The sequence below is a fragment of the Amblyomma americanum genome, chromosome 1, assembly GCF_052857255.1.
Source record: "Amblyomma americanum isolate KBUSLIRL-KWMA chromosome 1, ASM5285725v1, whole genome shotgun sequence".
In the NCBI taxonomy this organism is placed as follows: Eukaryota; Metazoa; Arthropoda; class Arachnida; order Ixodida; family Ixodidae; genus Amblyomma; species Amblyomma americanum.
The window spans coordinates 449,768,375-449,789,894 of NC_135497.1; the positions used below are offsets into that span (position 1 = coordinate 449,768,375).

The 21,520-nt window shown below is 49.4% G+C and overlaps 1 long non-coding RNA gene across 1 annotated transcript; it reads left to right on the forward strand.

The window, feature by feature from the left end:
* Positions 1–6,246: 6,246 nt before the first annotated feature.
* Positions 6,247–19,907, forward strand: LOC144104296 (uncharacterized). Its single transcript, XR_013308492.1, has 3 exons — positions 6,247–6,486; positions 6,814–6,938; positions 19,613–19,907. It is a non-coding gene; the product is annotated as an uncharacterized LOC144104296 (long non-coding RNA).
* The last annotated feature ends 1,613 nt before the right edge of the window (positions 19,908–21,520 follow it).

Here is a 21,520-nt window from a genome sequence, read left to right on the forward strand (position 1 = left end):
ACCAATTCTTGTTATTAATATTAATTTTTGCCCGTGTGCTCTTTGATTTCAGTGCACGTTAAACTTCCCCAGAGGTTCGACATTATTCCGGAGCTCTCAACTACGGCGCCTCTTTCTTCCTTTGTTTTTAAACGAAAGCTTGAATGCACCAGCTAGCGAGCCATTTCGGCTCGTTGCGCCGTATTCCCAGCGCCTCCTCTTTTTTCAAAAATAATATTTAAAAATAGGTTTGGCGCTGGTATACCGTATGCCGTATGTCGGCAGCCGTATGCCGTATGCGGTGGCTGACGAACAACCTTGAGCCGCAGTTTCCTAGCATCGCCGCAGCCGCGCTACAACAGATTGTGCCGCCGTCGACACCGCTGCAGTCGCCGCTCGCACCACCAGATGTGCTCCGCTAGGGTAGAGGCAGAGGAGGTGTCGTCTCGTGGGGTATATATATATATATATATATATATATATATATATATATATATATATATATATATATATATATATGCTTTACCCACCATTTTTAGATACGAGCAGTTGGAAAACTTGCCCCCGGGAATCGGCCCCACTTCCGTTGCCGCTTTCATCTCAAACAAAGAGACGCGAGTGCCGTTTGGAGGGTTCTTGGTAGTACCATGTTAGTTTTCTTGGTATTACTTTCGCCGCCGCACGCCCACTGGCTGCGCTTGGACACGTGGAGAGTGCTCCATAACTGGTCTACGCTGGCTCGCTGCCTTGAATTCTGTGCGCCGGGTGCGGCTGCTTCAAGTCGCGCTCGTCCACGTATGCAAAGTTTGCGTGCCGTCTAAGCCTGCGGTGCGAGAGGCCAAGATGCTCAGGGTTAAGCTTTTGGCTATAGATCTCGGGTGAAACTTAAAGCCCTTCTTTCCGTGGTTCCACGCGGCAAAATCAAAGAAACACGACGTGCCGCTCACCCCTGCGTAGTTTCGGTTTCTCCGGTGAGTAATATGTGGTTGTGCAAAGAAGACTGTAATTTTCCCTATATTGATTAGATCAGTAAAAGTTGAGTGTCTGGAAATAAACCATGGCAAAAGCTTGAAAAGACAGCAAATCCTTCTTCCTTCTTTTTGCTTGCGGCATACGCACTTTTAATTTCCTCTTCAGCCACTTTTCTTGTTTTTATGAGTCGTGATGAAAATATGATCGTCCTGGTGGTTGAGGACCCGCCGCGGTGGCTCAGTGGTTAGGGCGCTCGACTACTGATCCGCAGTTCCCGGGTTCGAACCCGACCGCGGCGGCTGCGTTTTTATGGAGGAAAAACGCTAAGGCGCCCGTGTGCTGTGCGATGTTAGTGCACGTTAAAGATCCCCAGGTGGTCGAAATTATTCCGGAGCCCTCCACTACGGCACCTAATTCTTCCTTTCTTCGTTCACTCCCTCTCTTATCCCACCCCTTACGGCGCGGTTCAGGTGTCCAACGATATATGAGACAGATACTGCGCCATTTCCTTTCCCCAAAAAACCCAATTATTATTATTATTATTATTATTATTATTATTATTGAGGCAATTTCTATAAATAAAGTGGTCGATTCTGGGAGGACGGTAGCTTTACTTCTTGAATGCGTATCTATCTAATACGAATGCAATAAGCTGTTTGCCCATGCGTCTTCAACGCGCCCGGATAATGTTATAGTTATAAATGCTACTAAGCCGTCTTGTTTCATTAATACAAAAGAGACTAAGGCGCAAATGACGTTTGTATTCATTATATGCGTTTCTGTACGCACGCGACACACCGTCTGCTGACGCTTCTCAAGCCGGAAGTAGCAGGTGACGCGCCCATCCCAAAGCGACCGCAGCGCCATCGCCCAGGCAGCAACCGTTTTTGGTGTGCTCTCTGCCTGGCTGCTCTTATAAACCAAAGATAAACCAAAGAAAACTGACATGGCACTGTCAAAACGCTAGAGATGGCGCTCGCGTCTCTTTGTGATGAAAACGGCAAAGAAAGTAGGGTCGATACCCTAAAACGTTAGTTTCGCCTCAGCGTATCGAATTCGTTATGGAGAGCGCGAAAGAGACTCAACAACGACAGAACGAAGCGAGGAAGAACGTGCTCAAGAGACGTCAGAACAACGCGCCGCAGAACTCGAGAAGCGCCGGAACGAAGATGCGGCTAGAAAAGTCGTGCCACGTCCCGGATTGACTCTTCAATTGTGGGAGAGACAGGTTTCAGTTCTCAAGAGCGTCAGAATGATACGCTGCGGAGACGGCGTGGATACGAAGCTTTCGCAATACAACTAGGGTTAACCAGAGGTAAACCACAGCCAATTTTTAAAGCCAAAGCTTTACTGGTCGCGAACATGCGATTTCACTGTGGAGGTGCTCCGACGAGGCATATGACCTCACATGGCGGATATTGCTCCCTCTCTCGCTCCCTAGTCAGGTGCTCCACGTGCCTTTCCTCAAAATCCAACTTTCAAATTTTAGATTTCTCATTCTTTTTACTCCCTCCTTTATCGCGGGTGTCCACAGCGATATGTGAGACGGTTACTGTGCCATTTCTTTTCCTCAAAATCCAAAAAAACAAGTGAGCCGATGGCATTCACAGAGTTTAATGACGTTTTCAGCTTTGCAAATGCCGTTCATTTTCACGAAAGGAAAGGCGCACAACCCGCTCCGTGGGTCAATGGAGACCTCAATCTCGCTTTATTGTACGTGGCGTTGTTGCCCAACTGCAAACGCCTGCTTTGATTGCGTTCCGCACACTGGATAGGCAGCACGCCCTCCTTGCCACCCTGGGAGGTGGCACAGTTAATTGCTGATCGCTAGAGATTAACAAATGAACGAACGCTGGCTATTGCTGCAGTGCCGCATGTCAGCCAAAACGATGTCAGCGCTAATGCATCCAGGCCACATCTCTCTCTCACCACCGCCACATGTATCAAAGCATGAATGAGGCGTCTGCATATCCAAGCAGCCCTTTATGGGCCTTTCATTTGCACAAAGCCATCGCCGTCTAGAACATTCTCAACGCCAACGCCAATGCTTTCGCTTTGTATGTCTTGGATTAGCTAAGCTAATCCACATTATTTTTTTCACTCAATCCTTTATCCCTTCTCATAAGGCGCGGTGCGGGTGTCCAATGTGATCAGTGCAACATAATGCATCATTCTATTAATCAAAAAACAATCTCATTTTTCTTTCTGCAATGGAGTAAGACCCGCCGCGGTGACTTAGTGGTTAAGGCGGTCGTCTACTGAGCTGGAGTTTCAGGGTACAAACCCCGTCGCGGCGGCAGCGTTTCGATGGAGGCGAAAGGCAAAATGCGCCCGTGTGCTGTCCGATGGCAGTGCACGTTAAAAATCACGTCTTCCATCCTTTTTCTTTCCCCCCTCCTTTATCCCTACCCCTAGAGCGCGTATCAACCCAGTGGATAGGGCGCTCAACTACTTATCCGGAATTCCCGGGTTCGAACCTGACCGCGACTGCGTTTTTATGGACGAAAAGCGCTAAGGCGCCCGTTTGCTGCGCGATGTCAGTGCACGTTAAAGATCCACAGGTGGTCGAAATTATTCCGAAGCCCTCCACTACGGCGCTTTCTTGCTTTATTCTTTCATGCCCTCCTTTATCCCTTCCGTTACGGCGCGGTTCAGGTGTCCAACGATATATGAGACAGATATTGCGCCATTTCCTTTCCCCAAAAAACCAATTAATATTATTATTTTTTTCAATATCCCCAGTTGGCTTGAATTTTTCCAGAGACATACAATTTGGCACCTCTTTCTTGCTTTCTTCTTTCACTCCCTCCTTCATCCCATCCCATATGTCGCGGTTCGGCTGCCCACCCAGATACGTGACTGTTACTGCGCGTTTTACTTTCCTGCAAAACCAATTTTCTGTTTTTATTGTAATAGGCCACCATCGTTCATTGGATTCATTAGAGATTGCATCGGCAACGCTAAATGTTCCGCTGATTTTAAGGAAACGAATGCTGTAAAACTGGCTTCTTCATGTGAGTGGACTCCTTATTCGTGCTTTTATTTGCGTGTCGGTCGTGTTCACATGCAAAGGAGGAGGAGGAGGAATAACCGTTTTTTTGAAATAGCAGAATGAGGTTCTTGCGGGTGAAGCAACTATTTTAGGGCCCCACTGGCTCTAGCGGGTCGTTCGGTTTGGTCCAAGGTTGCCTGTTGGCTTCCCAGGTCCTTCCAGGCGAGTCGCACCTCCCATGACCTTTAAAATTCGTTGCGTGGGACGAGAGGTGAGTTTCCCTCTGTTGGTCTTTGTTTGCAATGCCTAGTGATAAGTTTGAGTGTTGGTGTGTCGCCGCACCAAAGACAGGAGTCGTCGTATAGGGACGGGTGTACTTTCCTGACTGTGTGTATGGTGGGATATTTGTCGATTCGTAGGCATCTCCAGTCCCTTAATTGCCAGCGTTTGAGTTTAGAGTGGGGTGGCGCCATTGTCTGCCTGCTGCGTCTTTGGCTGTAGAGGATATCTTGCGGCAGCGAAGGTGTGAGGTATTTCTCCCGGGTCGATGTGTCCGCGGCTCGGCAAATTAGTCCTCGAGCCAGGCGTTCCGCTCGTTCCTTTCCCTGTACATCTTCCTGAGCGGTGCACCATGTGATGATGTGATCTAGGTTGGTTCCTAGTATGCCTAGGACGCTCCGAGGGAGGGCGCCCCTGAGAAACAGTCGGCAAGCTTCTTGCGAATCCGTGAGAACACGTGCAGATTGCCTCTTGCCCACTGCCGCTCGTATGGCTAATGCTATGGCTGCGGCTTCGGCCACAGCCGTGCTCTTGGTGCGGATCGTAGCCGACATGATTGCTTGATCCCCTCTAGTGACGACCGCAGCAAAAGCTCGCAGCCTTAGTGGGTAGCGAGGTGCGTCTGTGCAGTAAGTGTTTGGGTCGTTGCGTAACCGTCCGAGTGCCACCGCTCTCGCTCGTCTGCGGCCGGCGTTAAGCATGAGGTGTATGTTCTTGGGTATTGGGTCCACGTGTATGCGTTCCCAGTCCTGTCCGCGTGTTTGATGCGTGTCCTCCCCGCAGAATTGGGGTGCCAAGGGGTAGTGAAGACTATGTAGTAAATCTCTACCTTGGGTTGTCGAGTTGAGTCTCTCTGCGCGATCAAGACAGCCGCGGCGTGTTCATCGTGTGAATTGTAAATACCCAGACTCTCCAGACGCTCTGTGCCAGTGCAGTCAGGGAGGCCCAGTGCAGCTTTGTAGACAGTGCGTATGAGTACGTTAGGCTGTTCTGCATCACATCTGAGCCAAAGCTGGTATGAGTGTCGATACACTCCTGGCCGTGTGTTTGAGTTTGCTTAGTGTTGACGATACGCTCCTGCACTTTTTTAATGGCTTCCATTGATCTCCATATTGAGGATGGAGCAGCGCGTCTGCTGGGTGTTTTAGGTCTAATGTGTATAAATTTTGATGTTACCGGTGCGCATCTCATGCCTGCCATCCTCGCGTGTGGATCAATTGTGTTGATCGCTCTTTGTAGAGTGTTCTCTGTGTCCGTAGTACCCCTTGGTCGCCCAAAGGGTGAGGTCAAGCCTTTGCTTTGGACAGTATTTCGTCCTTTCAAATTGCTTCATCATGAACTAATAACGCGCGCAACCTGTACATAATTATTATTGTGTATACTGTTTTTGTCTAGACTACCTCTCCCCCACCCTCTCCAGTTCCCTCACTTCTTTCATTTCATTTTTTCGATCTGCCTGCTATCTTTTCTTTTCGCTGCCCCAGGTCAGGTGCTTCAGTGTCGATGGAAGATGCCAGGGCTAGCAAAAAATCTGTTTCCTTTAATATTATTATCATTTTAATAACCACTTCTAGGAATGATGGCCCCGCAGCCATTTTTATTCTTTCTATCCTTAATCGTTTCTCTTGCCATGTGTTTAGCTGTCGACCGAGATGTGAGACAGTTACAGCGTCCATATCTTTCCTCAGAAAAAATTTTTCGCAGCCTTACTGATCCGGACTACCCGGGATCGAACCCGAGCGCGGGGCAGTGTTTCAATGGAGGGGAAACCCAAAGGCGCCCGTTTGCAGTGCGATGTCAGTGCACGTTAAAGATCCCAGTTGGTTTTAATTATTCGATAACCCTCTACTATGCCACCACTTTTTCTTTTTCTTCTTTCACTCCCACCTTCCTCAATGAAGAAAGGAAGATGACGAAGCGCCACCGCGTGCCAAGCGTCTGCGCTTGAGAGAAAAAAAACACGCTGACAGAAGACTGACGTGATCAAGAGATGTCGCCACTTAGTATTTGAGACTTGATTAGGGTGTCTCCAGGAGCCAGGAGCGGATTTCTGAAGAGGTTTGACGTCGCGCTTTCATGGCAACGCTCAGTTCCGGTGAAGGCGCCCTCTCAGCTCCAGCTGGACTGCCTCCTCCTGTGCGCTAAACGACCGCGTTCCGTCGTCCCTGGCTTCCATGAGGACCCGTCATGTGCGGCGTCTATGCAGGGCGGCCCAGGTGCAGCCGCGAGGATATTACAGCGCTATCAAAGGCGTGTATGTCAAGGTAGGAACTCTCACCAGAGGCACACGTGTATAAATATTTATACGTTAATTCGAATGAAAACGTATATTATTGCGTGCGTGTTTAGCGAAGGCAACGGGAGCTGGGGCTTCATCCATGCTCTTGAGTTGGAGTCATCCGCTTCTTCCTTTTATATATGAAACACAGCAACGCATGCTGTTACCAGTACTTCGTGTGCTGATCTTAGCTGCTTTAAAACACAGTCATTAATGCTGGAGAGTCGCTGCCGCCAGATTAGGTTTCGAGTCTCATGTAGCCTCTGAAAAAAGCACGTCGTTTCCCACCCTGTCCGCTTATGCTTTCATGCAGAATCTGCAATGAGGGGCAACCGTAATGCCTGCCGCGTTACATGCAACAACGAGAATGGCCGCGCCAAGAATTAATCGGAAAAATGTGCAACCGACTCTGCTGCTCCGGCGGCACGACATTTGATGGTGAGAGGCTATCTTCCTTTTCCTGCGTATCAAGCCTAGAGCACTGCTATCCACTAGAAACGCGAGCACGATTGACAGTCTTTCAGTTATAAACACCGATATGGTTAGCGAACTTGGGTCTAGATTCGCAAGCATTTAATTATCGCGTCTATTCACGGCAATAAACCAACTCTTTACACCTTTCCTCGTCAGCGTTGCGTTCTCGGCTCGTAACCTGCATTTGAGCATTATCTGTAATTAGTGAAGCTTCTAGTAAACTCCTGGCCGATTTTATTAGTTGTCACGGTGTGGCTGTTTAAACACTCACCATTAATTTAGGTTGTGAGATTTCCGGCGTATTACGTAACAGACACCACCCCAGTATTACCCCATGAATATGCAGTGCGTCTGCCCGAGAGGAAAAGAGAATGAAATTAAGATGTTAAACGTTACACAGTCGAGGAAGAAGCTTTGATTCGTCTGATTACGCAGCATCTAGTGAGGAAGCACGAGCTGCGCGAATTCAGTAAGAGGCGCACATAGCTTTCAAAATGTTCAAAATACTGTGATAAAGGAAGTCTTCGGAACTCAGAATTCGGTCAATAAGATTAACCGCGTCTTCAGAAGACGTCAATAACGAAGGTGCCATGAAAATATTGTGCTCTCTGAGCATCACAGCAATCCAGTTCACGTAACCCTCAAGAATTTTGAATTTTTTTGCAGTCTCCAGGTAAGAAAATGTTCGCATGGTCGAACATATAATTCAGGACTAAACATACTTACTTCCAATCTATCCTTTGCACGATGCGCGCTTCTGCCCTTGAAGTCATTTAGTTGCCTCGCTTAGTTAATTTTGTTCATAAGCACCGCATCCTAGACGCAACTCTTCCATGTTTGGTAGCAGTACAAGACACATGTAACGCACGCAGCTAATCTCATGTAAACCTAAAAAAGTGATACAATAATGACTATCAGATAATAGCAGTTATTAATTACGGACAGAAAGGAACGAGACGGAATGCTCTAAGGGGAGCGTGGGGACACATTATATTTTATATGTATGCAAATTATATTTTCTTTGTTCCCAATTGCGACAATGGCCTGATAGTGAACGATGGCAGAGCTTAGATGTTATCAGAATCAAGCTTGATTTGGGTGCCAACAGTGTCGACGCAATATGACAACACTGACAACGCCGGCCTCTGGTCGCACAAAGTTCCTCGTACAGCAATCGCCCTATTGTGGGCCTTGCAATATGTAGCCTTGCGTGAGGCTTTCTTTACACTTGATGTCGATGTCATTTGTTCGTGGTTCTCTGCGCCGGAACTAAAACTGTCGTATTCACATGGTTGCACGTACAACGGCGGCGCTGCTTCGGAGTTTAAGGCCACGCGTAAAGCGCTGTTATTGCCACTGGTGACAATGTCCTGCCCCGACGAGAGGTGAAATGTGAGGGATTATTTCTAGCGCTAAGGCACTATTGGGCTCATAACTTGTAAAATGCTGGTGCGTGCTGAAGCCCCTGAAGTTTGTCAGATGATGCGAGAAATAGCGAGAAATAACGAAGATTTTGAATGAGGGTGAGCCTGACCAACCTCCAGAGATAAAGAAATATTGCCACGACGAGGCTTCGAATCCTTGGTGGCGCGAACACATCAGCTTTGCTCACCACTGGACGAGAGTGATATATGCTATCGCCGCTGGTGATCACGCCTCCTGCTAAAGTGCAATACGCTCTCGTGCTGTACATTCATTAACATGCAGGAAATTAACTGCGCAGGAAATCGTTCTGCAAATTTTTGCACTGACAATGCGAGATTAAAGCGCGGTCCTGGAAACTTAAAGCGGCAAAACACCATTGCGCGAATTGAGCCTCAAACGCTTAGATTGCTTGGATGCAGGTTTACAGGAACTATCAAATATCTACTGCTCTTCGCAGTGCTGTTCACGCTATTAGAGGGTAAAGAGAACAATTTATTATTGTAGATGTCGGGCACATGGCCTTAACGCATACGAACGTAGACAGAAGAAACGGTCGGCGCGTTGTGTTTGTATGTGTGTGCTTATTTGAGACAGAAATGGTAATAGCACTGCAATTAGACGTACACAAGAAAGACTGACACAGGACAGGAAAGGAGTACAGACACCCTCCCGCTCCCCCGAACAGCTGTTCGGGGGCATCGTGGGTGTGTGTGTACGCGCAGGCCATTAGGCGCGCCCAAGGAACGGCCGCGTGCACTGCATGAGGTGGCAGCAGTTGGCGCCGGGTACGCGGTTGACGGCCGGGGCGAGATGGCCCCTGCGAAATACGCCGCAGAAGAGCAAGGTCTGCGCCTCGGAGCGGCGGCGCCTCTGTTTGGGCCGTCAGATTCCGGGAAACAGTGAAGATGCCTTCACAAGGAGCCGACCGAAGGGAGCAGCGGAGAAGCAATGACGAGAGAGAGAGAGCTGGAAAGGAGGACCCGAAAGAGAGGAGAGACGACTGAAAAGAACGGCACAGACGGTTGTTGGATGCCGACACGAGAGGCCGCATCCTGGTGGCAGCAGAGTTGGCTCAAATTTGTAAATAACGTAAATAAATTCTCTTGTATTTTTCATTCTGGGGGGGTCCGGCTTCGTCGGGAGGAGTGTGGAAGAGTTAGCAAGAAAATGCCTGACTGGAGATATATCGGAATATATGGAACAAAAAGTGTTATTTTCTTTACAAACGCAAAAACATTCGAGGAATATTCAAGCTTTTTATGCATCCACTAGAGGGTAGATGTCAGAAGGAGGCTGACTAAGAGACACACACCTCAGGTAGCACATGGCCATATACGCATCACGAAACCACATTGAGAGAATAACAAAATATAACATAAGCTATTAGTCAGCAAGAAGTATGTGAACGAAGCTATCTCCCATCAGGTAGGATACACAGCTGAACAAAAGAAAATACTCCCGAAAGCAGTGCACCTTATTTAAAATGTACAAAAGCGAACTTCCAGCCCCAAACTTTAGAGAGTCAAAAGTAGCAGATATCTAAATTGTGATGCTAAACAGAAAGAAAGCGGCATACTGTGTGCAAGGCACTCACCTTTCACCATGTCTCGCTTCAAAAAACACTAAGCGGCACTGTTTATAACTTTGCACTCGGTTAAAATCGAAAAAGGGCAAACAACTTCAAGTGTGAAGCCTAGAACACGATTTTGAAGGAAACATTTTCGGGAGCAAATTCGGGCATCATGTCATTACACTGCAGTACACTGTGCTGCGAGATACTCACTGGTACTCGATGACTCTGGAAACGCATCCTGAACAGCTAAAAAGGTAACTGTTAAATTTAGAAGCGTACCAGATTACACCTGGAGGCTCACGTTTTGAAAGCAATGCTATGTAACTGCTAGGAGCGAAGGAAATGCAAGTCCTGGCATCGGAGCCAACGTTTTACAGGCAAAACATTTCGGTCGCATCGCTTTATTGCCTCGTGCGTTTTTTCTCGGGTTGCCAGGTTATGTATGTTGCCGCCCAATAAGGCCTAGTAGTTTTTTTATATGCTAATACTCTCCTTTCCGTGTGCTTTAGCGCGGGGTTAATGGCCCAAAATTATCCAGTTTTGCACAAAGCGCAAGTAAATTAGCTTTAAATTTTCCTAGTAAATCTCCCCAGCGAATGTAGTAGTGCGTACGAGGAGCAGAAACTCAATACTGGTAAAGACAGTTGGATAGAAAGCGATGATAGTTCTGTTGTTAAGCGCTATCTCTCGCAAGCGGCGAAAATGGGAATCATTACGCACATTGAAAAGCTGTAGTAAATGTAAATCTAGGGAGATTTTTCATGACCGGAATGCTGAAAAGACTAGTTTTAGATTAAAGATAATATGCCAGTTGCCCCGCAAAGAAGCAACATTTCGCTACTGATCTAAGGAGATAAGTGCGGCTGTTGTAACGAAATAGTGAGGCGAAAGTTTTGCCACGAAGTTACGCCGCAGGGCACGCATGGCTCCTGAAAGCCCCTTCTGCTGAAAGCTGGCACTGGTGGTGGGCCTCGGGCAAGTGCTACCTCGGCTTGCGAGCCAGGACACAAAGAAATGGCGCCAGCTGGGTGCCGTCCTGCTGGCACATCTGGAGGACCCACTCAGCCTTGTCGACAGCAGCGAGATGGGTGCTGTAGTTGACGAGCTGCTCGCTTGGCTCAACAGCAGCAAATCGAAGGTGGCACAGAATTATTCCGGAGAATTCAATCCAGGCTTCGGTAGGGACTTACGGTCACAAGTAGTCCGGGAGGCCTGCATCACTATTGCTTGCTTATCACAGCAGTTCGGCAAAAAGCTCGACCACTTCTCAGAAGCAGTACTTCCAGCGCTAATAAACCTAATCCTCATTAGTGCCTGGATAATTATAAACATCCGGCATTGTCACAGTACGGTTTAATATAAAGCAAACTCACGTGAGTCGACTAACGCCAGTGATCACAATGAACTTGTATTCAAAGTCTAAAGAAAGTTGTGCATTGGGCTTCTCGATCAGCTTTTGCACACAAGGCCCACGCATACTTTGGAAAGGCAGATTGTGTAACGGGAAAAGAAGAAGAGGCCCTGCCGACACCGAAGAGGCACGAAGACAAGGGCGTGAGCACGTGTTCGAACGAACGAGCAAAAGGAGGACGGTGGACGGCGGTCGAAAAAAAATGAAATGAAAATTGGTTTCTTGGAAAAAGAAATGGCGCAGTATCTCTCTCACATATCGTCGGACACCTGAGCAGCGCCGTGAGAGAAGGGGTAAATGAGACAGTGAAAGGAAGAAGGGAAGAAAGAGGTGCCGTTATGAAGGGCTCCAGAAGAATTCCGACTACTTGGGGTTCTTTAACCTGTACGGACATAGCACAACACACATGCGCCTTTGCGTTTCGCCTCCATTGAAACGTGGCCGCCGCGGTCGGGTTCGAACCCGTGACCTCCGGATCAGTAGCCGAGCGCCCTAACCCCTGAGCTAACACGGCTGGTCTCGTTGTTCCGTTGTGCGGTTTGGCGCCGAAGAAGCGGGTTTCACTGTTCTTCGGGTGCCGACCCACACCGTAACATATTTGGTGGCAGCAGTGAGACATGCCGCTAACCCACTCCTAGGACCAAGCACCCGGTGTGGTGGACGACGGCGTCCACCACCAGCCGTTGACGCCGAGGGCGCAGCGGCCTGCGCCGCTGTGCCTAGACGCTCGGAGGGGTTTGGTCCTCCCCAGCACCTGGACGCCGGTTGTGACTGCCTCCTGGTTCTAGTCTTCCAGCGGCTGGATGCTTGGGAGACCCAGCTGGCTGCCCATGCTGGGTAGCTGGCAGCTCTCCGGAGAAAAGCCTGTCTCCTAGTGGCCCCTGACCTGAGCGCCGTACGAGCGGCGCTTTCTAGCATCGCCGCTGTCGCCGTCTCCAACGCTGCCATCGTTGGGCCATGGGTCGCAGCCGCCCATGGTCTGCTCGGTGCGGGAGCGTCCTCGCCGCAGTACCTACCGGGGGATCTGGATTTGCCCACATTCGATGGCAATGTCTCGTGGGTTGCCTAGTGCATCCAGCTCGACGACATGGCGGCGGCGAGAGGCTGGGGCAAGCGCACGAAGGCCAAGATTCTCGTTGCCAAACCAAGGGGCATTGCGACGGAGCTGCTGCGGTATGTGTCTCGTGACCATCTAGGCAGCTACCCTGTACTGGCTGGCCTCCTCGTTGACCACTAGAGTGCCTCAAGTCTTCCGTCAAGAGCCCGTGGAGACGTACTAGGACCAGGCCGCAGCAATTGAGCGGCTGTTTTTGTAGTCGTTAACTGGGGCGCCTCGGGATGCAGTGGCCATGATCGGCACCTGTGCGTTTGTGGACGCCATAGTGGCGCTGAACTCTTTCTAAATGACTGAACCGAGGCTGTGCTGACTGCGACTGCAATGGGGGTGGAGTTTGCCGGGACATTTGGGGAAAGAGCGCGTGAGACGCTGAGGGCACGACCATTGCCCTTCGTTAGGTATAAAAGCGCCTCCAGAACCCGTATCGTCCGACTTGCTAACACGCTCTTCTTCACGTATTACAAACTAGGTCGTTGTATGCTTTTTAACGCCGTGTTCCTGCCTAAAGTCAGGCTGTCACTCCTAAATATATCGCAACAGAAGTAAGCTATGCAGTAATACCAACCATGTACAAGGAGGAGAAGTAAATGTATTATATACAAAGTAAAATTCCTTGATTCAGAAACTTATGGGAGTGGGCTACAGACAGCTCGTCTAGAGCAGCCCCCACTGCCAATTCCGGTTGACATTGGTCTCAAAAGTGACCTAGAAATCGGCGGTTGGGTTGGGGTTTGGAAAGTTTGGGCCAATTCCAATAGGAATAACAGGTATTTGGATAATAGATTGAGTAGAAGATGTTCCTGAATTACAGATTTGGATAGAAGCCTGCTTTAGCACGTCACCGTGTGGGTTCAGAAAAAATATGAAGTGATCACTACAGTTGATGCGCCGAAGTGGTCACCGAATTCTGCTGACGAACGAGATTCAATCGCAACAATGAGCATTCAACTTTAAATTTGTGCATTCATTTATATCAATGTTTTTTAATTGACTGAAATTAGTTGCAGAGTAGCTGCCAATATTTACCTTCAGGGCGGGTTCCGAGCTTTGCAACTTGTTACAACTTGGCTCCAAGCAATGAATAACGCCGGTTTTGGTCATAATTGCTCTCTTAATATCAGCGCTTTAAAGTTCTACTCTCCTCTTCACTATTATTTCTTCTCTACCTTACGCTGCACTCCAGTCTCTCCATCTCGCGCCTTGTACCCCGACCTGAAGCCGACCGTGGAGGCCACATTTCGATCGAGGAGAAACGCAAACGTGTCCGTGAGCTGTGCAATGTCAACACACGTTAAAGTTCCACAGGTGTTCGGTTTCCGGTGCCCACCAATACGGCCCAAACCCATAGGCGGACGTTAGCGGTGATGCCGGGCCATCCAAAGCAGGAAGTGATGAGGCGCTGAGCTGGACAAACACCGGGTTGGCTCGAATCGTGTAGCTTGTAAAAAAACCTGACGGCGGTGCGAGCACGGTCCAAACTGACGGGCTCCGCCATTTGACGTCTCGCAGACGATCGCACCCGAGAAGAACGGTAGTGGCATTCAAGAAAACGACAGAGATGTGGGCGTCGCACGCAAGTCGTTATGGTGTGCTTCTGCGACTACCTTGAAGTGCACAGCACCAGCAGAATGCGCATCGACACGTGATAGTGCATCGGGAGCCGCATTTACGGGTCCATCGATGTACCGGAGGTCAGCCGTGAAGTCGGAGGCAAAATGCAGGCGCCGAATGTCCCAGGGAGTTTCGGTGCTGTGGATGCAACGTTAGGCGAATGTCACCGGCTTGTTATTAGTAAGCGTGTGGAACGCGATACCTTGGAGAAGAAAAGAAACGGAGTACGCACCACACATTCTGCTGAATTTGTTGCAGAACGACACAAAATTCATGAGAGGAGGCGTCAATTAGCTTCATGGGCTTGTCGGTTACGGGGTGCACAAGGAGGGTGGCGTGCGCCAGGGCATTCTTGGCATCTTGGAAGCCAGCGTATGCTTTAAGTGTCCAGTCCAAGGAAGCAAATGAGGCCTTTGGAGACTTTAGCATGTCGGTCATTGGAAGAATAATGCGGGTTATATCAGGCAGGAAGCGACGGTAAAAATTCAGGAGCCCGAGAAATTCATGGAGCTTGCGAAGCGATGTGGGGAGCGGAATATCGCGCAAGGCTTGAAGTTTCTTGTCTAGTGGCTGGAGTCCCTCATGGGTGACAAGGTGCCCGATATATTCGGCGGTGGCAACACCAAAGACACATTTTCCTCTGTTGATGGAATAGCCATGCTCCTGTAGTCTTGAAATCAGCTACCTCAGATGATCAGCGTGCTGCTCGGATAAAGAACTGGCTACGAGCGGATCATCAATATATGTGACAACAAAGTGGAGGCCACGGGAGACTTCATTTGTGAAGCATTGAAAAGTTTAGCCGGCATTTCGTAACCCAAAAGGCATGCGGACGTACTCGAAAAGGCCGAAAGGGTTGGTGATAGCAGTCTTCGGTATGTCCGCTGGTTCAACAGAATTTTGATGATATGCTTTGACTAGGTCAATCTTGCTAAAGATGGTACTTCCAGCAAGAGGTCCCGCAAAGTCGGGAATGTGGGTAAGCGGGTCGCGGTCAGAGACCGTGTGGGCGTTCAACGCACGGTTGTCTCCACGAGGGCGTCAGTCTCCAGGACGAGGCTTGGACACCAGGTGCAGTGCAGATGACAATCTGGCTGTCGAAGGGCGGATTTTTCTTAACTGCACCATGTGGGCAAATTGCCTGGGATCTGTGGGAAGGCGGTCTACAGCAAGGCGTCGTGTCTTACAGGACACAAGAGGTCCCGTGGTGACGATGTGGTGTGTCACAGTGTGTCGCCATGGGAATTCGAGGTTGCTGGGTTGGGTAAGTTCCGGAAATTGATAGAACATCGAGACAAACACAAATGTTTGAAAATAGAGAGCTGCTTGCAGTGAGACGGACACAGGAGAGACAATAATTTATAAGTACAAGCTAGTATTACTGTCCAAAAACTGACGGGAGCGTGTTCCCGTTCAAACCGTAGTGGGCAAGAAAGTCCGCACCTAGTGTGGCGAGGCGCACGTCGGTGGCGACAAATATTCACCAAAATGTACGGTGCATGCCCAAGTCAAGGGTGAGCTAACGTTGGCCATAAGTCGGGATTGTGGATGTAATCACAGCCTGAAAGGCGCAGCCCTCAGGGCAACGTTGTCGATCGAGGCGGGAGGCAGGAATGACACTGACATCGGCACGTGTGTCCAGTAAAAAAGCGATGTCCTGCGCTCCTGTCGGTGACGTGTAAGAGGCGGCTTGCCGTGGCTGTTGAGTCACGTCCGCCATTATTTACTCGCTGGCGTGTTTCCCGGCCAGCGACAGGGCTGCAGACATTTAACAGCGCTGTCACCAAACTTGGTGTGATACCAGTAGTAGCTATCCGAGCTGGGTCTTAAGCGGGGACTGAATCGTGAGCGTGAGCGTGAGAGTTGCGATGCGTGGAAGTCTGCATTGCTGCCAAGAAGTCCATCAGACGGTCAATTTTCTCTTCGTGCCGAAAGTACCGGGCCTCGAGGTTAGATGTCAGTATAGCGGAAGACACCGCGGAACTTGTGCTGGAGTATTCGTTAACGCGGTCTGCGAGTTCTGCCAGTTTGTCGAGAGGCATATCGTCTGCAGCTGCCAACACTACGACAAGTGTCTGAAGCAAGCAGTACAGTACAAGCTCACGCAGGAGTGGGTTCTCCGCGTCGCCGAGTAGGTGTCGCATCCGATGTAATAGCTGCGAAGATAGGCCATCGCAAGGTTCGTCAGCGATAAAGGGGCCGTGGAAGGGGATCGCTTCAAAGATGCGGTGTGCCTAGGAGGCTAAAGGACGCCACTTCACAAATATTCTTCAAAAAAGAATTTTTTAGATGAGTTTTATTGAATCTGAGTTATATGCAGCCAAAATTTGAATTTCCCCGTTTTCGCGCCTTTCCCTCTCCTGTCGTTTCTTTTGCACGCTTAATTGTCGGCGCTGTCCCGCCGGCACCTCGCGCTCGCCCCCTCCGCCGGCAGCCGACACGCATGAATAAATGCTAGCAGTCCGTTGCTGATGTAACGAGCGCTGCATGACATAACAAGCGCGGATGCGCACCTAACGAGCTCGGATTTGGGCCAAAGTCCAGCACCGCTGGTGCCCGCTAGGCGCGGAAGCAGGATATCTAAATATTGTATTTATAAATAATCGATTCGCTTTTGAGGCTTTGTACGCGGCATGAATGCCCGTTAACCTGTACTCTACATAATGCGAGCATTTTATAGCCAACCTCAAACACCCTTTTCATGGACGCTTTAAGGAGTTGCTACAGGGGTCTTCTCTCTGACAATGTTTTGCGCATCAGCACCGTGGCCTTGAAATGGTCGTTCTGCGTGGCCGGCTGACGTGGCTCTCATGACGTCGTAGAATTCATGACCCACCCCTGAGGAAATTGCTGAGACGACGTGGAGGTTCATGACGCGTTGCGATTGGATGCATCGCAGATCGAAGAGGGCTTAGTCCTGCGTAAACTTCACTGCGGGGTTCTTCGGCCAAAATGGCGGCAGCCGCACCTGCACGTTTGAAATGTCTTCCATTACTTTGCTGGCGGCTGGAACATAGGCTGTGAAAGTTGACTGAGGTTCTGGAGCCGACGTTCATTTCTGGACGCTGCCGAGTTCGTTTCGTCTTCCATCCCGTATTTTCAACGTCCCAGTCACTAAGTTATAGGGGCGCGAGATGCGTCACTATAGACACACGCGCGAGAGAATCGAGAGCGAAACGTTACGGCCGTTGCCGAGGAGACAAGACGCGGTGACGCTGATCCTTTTTTTCGCGTGCCTACCGCGTCGAGGAGGCCGGCGCTAAAGAATAAATATCCGGCGGCTACAGAGAGGAGAGAATCGCGGCAGCACCAGAGTCTGATCCTCTAAATTGTAATTGAAATAAGCCTGTTCTGCTTTGAGCGGAGCAGGCTGGTGCTCTGCATAACTTGAGGGCAGCAGGAATCTAACAATTGTATTTTTCAGAAAAATAGGCCAGTGAAGGCTGTTTTTGTTCCCGAGAAATCCTGCTCATGACCAGAATGGCTTATCCACTCTGGCACCGCGTCAAGTCTAAAGATGCCATATCCTTCATAATGTTCGCCGTGCTCAGCGCAAGAATATGTGAAGTTCCAAATGGTAATTCGTAATGACCACGCGTGTGGGACTGTCTCATGAGCGTGAGCTTTATATCATTGGTAGTCGAATCATTACACAGGCATAAGCTGGACAGTTGCCTCTCAGCGCTGCCTGTACGGGTCGCCATAATTGGGGGTTACCACTAATACCACCAGTGTCTTAATGATCGAGAGTAAAAGGCCATCACAGGTAGACATCAAATGATAAGTTTTATCGATGGCCTTGCATTTGTAGCGGTTGTCTCCCAGAGGCAAACCGCCCAGCAATAACAGTGAAATTTCGTACGGTGGGCGAACAGTCGCTACGAGGTTCATTGCACACTCGGAGACAAAGTATAAACGGAGGATTGAGCGTAAGGTGTTTTGTAAATGGTAATTATTATGCAATTGCGGTGGCGCGACCGCTTTGCTCAGGGAAAAATTTCGCATTGGATAATTGTTAGCAAAAGCTATTAATGCCCCGTTTCCGGTTGCAACGCCGTCGGCATAATTGAGATTCTTAAGTTTGAAGGCAGCACAGGCTGGTAGGGGTGAGGAAATAATGGGAATGCGCAGCCCTATAACTCTCTCCTTAAGTAGGGACCATTGTCGACGCCGTACAGCGGCGCAGAAGCGCCAGTAGGAAAAGGGCGAGGAGGGCAACAAGAACTGTGGCGCGCTCCACGCTGGTTCATCTGAACGCTGTCTCCTCCAGCGGCAGTCTTGAAAGATAGCATGTGTTGCATTAACGCCACCCTCGTCGGAATTACTATATTATTATTTATAAAAATTTCCGTGTCATACTGTGGCTTGACCGCGGTATCGACCCTCGACTTTATAGATGGATGAGCGGCAGCGCGTGACGCACATAGCCTCTATACTTTTCATGCCTGGTCATCGGCGCCTAGATCAATAGATGCCAACCGTCAACATTTTGATGATGATTATAATTTATTGACTGGATCCTTTGTATCGGGTGGGCATCAATTCGGCGCCCCTGCCATAAACAAAACACTTAACAATAAAAGGTACGCTAAACACAAGACTATTCTCTACGAAAAACTCAGAAGTTTCTACTGCTTGTGCATATAACCCCACAACTAGGAGAACCTATTTTTACCACCTGCGTAAAGTGGGCTCTGTTGGCGACACGCGCGCTATGGCCAGGAAGGTCATCCGGCGTGCGAAAATTGAACACCCTTGATCGGGGAGCGAAGTTGTGAGGCTTAAGCACCGCATCATGGCATGTTAAATCGTCTCGGCTTCGCCGCCACACAGCCTACACAGTGCGCCCGCGATCTTCTCGTCGCACAGGTGACGGTCGTCAAGGCTGCGAGCGCCGAGAAGCGGCAAAAGTACGCGTGCTGCAATAAATGAGGCACTCGCCACGAAGAGGAGCTTGTATTGGAAAGCACCTTAAACCTCGTTTATTGCCTGGGTCATCGCAGCACCTTTAGTTCTGCCGCTGGCCGTGATGAGGCGTTCGCTTCACAGACAAACAAACGGCTCGCGGCAGAGAGATTCAAGTACGCGCGAGCAAGCACTACGCGCCGATGGGCGCGTAGTGAATACCACTCCTGATCTCCTCACACTTCGCCCGGAAGTAGCCCAGGTAGGTTTGATTTTGGTTGAATCACCGCTTTTAAGTAGATGCCCAGGGATGGAAAATATTGGAGGCTATATGCATCAGCATTTCTCACTGTTGTCATTGTGTCTGAAGTTCAGCGCCACAAATTTAAGCACCCAGCAAATTTATTTGCACGCGAACGGTAAGTGTATCTTACAAATCGCCATGCTCATACGGTTCCAGTAGGCTTTGTGGACTAATAATCTAATGTGCAAGGTAGGCTCCTTGCAAAACAACGTTCACAAACATGCATTACAACACTGCGCTCTTCTGAGGAGATACCATAGCGAGGAGCCGAAACCTTTCTTCTCAATTACAGCATGTCTTTCCATGCACTCCGGTCGGCAAAATAAGACAAGAAATCATCGTTGTGGTCACTGGGGAAATGGCTGGCCAACAACGCCTGAGCTCGACGACCGCAGCTCGACGATCAGGGGCCACCTGGAAGAACACAGCTCCCGGAAGTAGGCGTGCACGCTCCTTTCACCGCAGGCGGTGACCGGATGACGAACGATGGTAGGAGAACGTTCAAGGCTGAGGGAGATGCCACTTCCTTGGTGCCAAGGAGATTAACCGGCCCAGGTGGAAATGTCCTGGGAATAGAAAAAAAGTGTGGCTACAACTCTTGCAGAAAGAGTGGCTCGTCATGGTCTGCTTGCAAAACTGCGGATGTGTGCAGGAGCAAATCGAAATTGTTGTGTCTGTTTCCCAACAACAACAACAACACTGGAACGAATATCTCGGGTCATTCTTCTTTTCCGTCTTCCACGTGTCCTTGGTGGCTCGTACGCGAAGAGCGATGCTCACAGCTGGAAGTCGAAGGCGCAGTTTTATGTGCGTACTTGAACCATGACCGGACACCACTTGTCTTCTTTCGGGCATTAAGGCTTGGTTTGTGGTCCCTGGGGACTTAACGTCCGAAAGCAACTCGAGCTGTGAGGGACGTCGTAGTGAAGGGCTCCAGAAGTTTCGACCACCACATGCTGTTTAACACGCTCTGAGATCGCCCAGTAGACAGGCCTCTAGCATTCCGCCTCCATCGCAATGCGACCGACACGGTCGGGATCTAACCCGCGTTTTCCGGGTCAGCTGCTGAGCAGCATAACCAATGAGCCACCGCGCGAGCTGTCGGACATGATGAAGAGTGCGACGGCAAGATATTGGGCTTAACCAGACTTTCAGCACATCCGCCTTATATGACTAGATCTGAAAAGGAAATTTTTAGTTCAGAGTGGTGTTCCACAGGCTCATGCGAGTTTGATGCATAACTCTGTTTCGACTGTTCCACTTGTTGCGTAACCGAGACTGCGGAGAGCAGTGTTGTGTCCAGTTCGTGCGTACGAAAAGAAAAGTTGGCAGCTTCTTTGAAGCGAGTACGGCAGCGCAGTCTCCTCAAACTTAATGCTAGGTGCTTGGCCGTAGACTTGGAAAGCAGTCTGGTCAATACGGATGTTTTGACCTCTTTTAAGCGACACTGGCCTCGATTCACGGTTGTAATACCATCAAAGGTGCGCGTGCGCATTCATTCTCATCTCTATTCCCACCACATCGTCATCCTTCACGTACTCTTCCATCTCCTCTTGCCCTTCCCCAGTGCAAAGTAGCAGTCCAGACATTTCATTTTCCGGACGACCTCTTTGGCCTTGTTATTTTTAATCTTATCTCTCTCTTGTGATGTATGTATACGGTCAGAGAATACTTCTTTAGGCTCTCTTATCTCATCGCGTGAAATAAAGTAAGGTTTGGGAAGGTACCTAGGTTATATATATAGGGGATGGCTTCGAGCTAGTTGGATCTTTGGCGTTCGCTGGTAGTCATCCCAGTTTCAAAGATCAACTTTTTGGGCAGGTCGGCGGACTTTTTGTTAGGCGGCGGTGCTCAAAGTATTCCGAATAGACCGCTCTGAAAGACTTGCACACGGCTCCATTTTTCCATCTCCGGGGGATCTTTTACCTTGCGCAACAATTCCGCGAGCTTAGATTGCGGCACTTAGAAATTTGCGCGCATAATCAACTGTCTCAAGCGCCGCGAATATCATGAGCAAAACTTCCCGCCTAAATGGGATACTACATGGCGATCTTCTCAGGATGATTCGTATGCGACACAATGTTCATACCGGCTTGGCCACCTTCGTGCTCCAGAAAAGTTAAAACTGAGAAAAATACGAGGAAAAAGGGAACAAGGAACACGTGAAACACTACGGGTGCAGACCGCTAACTATTTATTC